Source organism: Sinocyclocheilus rhinocerous, unplaced genomic scaffold (assembly GCF_001515625.1).
Source record: "Sinocyclocheilus rhinocerous isolate Xijiao unplaced genomic scaffold, SAMN03320098_v1.1 scaffold3769, whole genome shotgun sequence".
Taxonomy (NCBI): Eukaryota; Metazoa; Chordata; class Actinopteri; order Cypriniformes; family Cyprinidae; genus Sinocyclocheilus; species Sinocyclocheilus rhinocerous.
In genome coordinates, this window is record NW_015650353.1 from 36,000 (window position 1) to 37,141 (window position 1,142).

General features: G+C 29.3%; 1 long non-coding RNA gene across 2 annotated transcripts in view; it reads right to left on the reverse strand.

Moving 5' to 3' along the window:
• LOC107711803 (uncharacterized) overlaps positions 1-1,142 on the reverse strand; it is a 30,666-nt gene that overhangs the window by 21,469 nt on the left and 8,055 nt on the right. The gene's annotated exons all lie outside the window — the stretch shown is intronic.

Genomic DNA, 1,142 nt, shown 5'->3' on the forward strand with positions numbered 1-1,142 from the left:
AACATATTTTTCTTAAATATATACATGCATGTGTTTGTATTTATAGATACATAACAAATATACACAGCATACACATACTGTATATTATGTAAACAAAAACTTTTATTTTGGATGAGATTAATCGCGATTAATTGTTTGACAGCACTAATATATATAGCTTATTTAGGTCTACTACAAATCAAAGCTAAATTTATAATGATTTAATAATGTTTATTTTTTATTATTGATTTATTTATTTATTGCTGATTCATTTACACGTGTTACTGACAACAAGTTTTCTTCAAATGTGACATACTACATGTCAATGCATAGCCTTGAATTAAAATGAATGGATGGAAACCAAATATATATTTGTTAGTGTTTTTTTCTTTTTCTTTTTTTAAAGATATGAATATTTTTTCAAATACATTTTCAAAAATTTAGAGTATATTTCAGCAAATATATAGTTTTGGTCATATTTTGTGTATTGTGAAATACATTTTAAAATATATATATATTTGAAAACATATATTTTTTTGCCAGCCCTGCTGTCAAGTAAATATCACTAATGTTGCACAATGTCTAATGCGGCACAAATGCTGTGAATCATAATCACTGGAAAGAACACGTCAAACTCTCAAATGTCTCATTTATTGACTAAAGGGTTGCCATTGTGAAGAATCAAACTTTCCTTCATCTTTTGATTAAATTAATGCTGTAACTTTCAGAACTCAATCCACCCAGAGATTTGACTTCAATGAAACACAACGGCCTGTGAGAAACTGAACAAAAATTCAGTGAGTTTTCTTATTGATGTCAAATATGCTGCAGAGTCACAAATGTTGAACAGGAGAACTTATAAAGAACATTAAGCTACTATGTTAGCCTTGTATTATGGTGTTATTGTGTGGAAAAGAGCTAAACATCTTTTCACAGAAGAAAGTAAGTCATGCAGGTTTGGATCATCATGAGTGAAAATACACTTCTATACAATTCTCAAAGGGGTCATATGATGCGATTTCAATTTTTCCTTTCTCTTTGGAATGTTACAAGCTCTTGGTGCATGAAGAAGATCTGTAAAGTTGCAAAGACTAAAGTCTCAAATCCAAAGAGATATTCTTTATAAAAGTTAAAGAGTCAACCACGCCTACCTAAAACGGCTC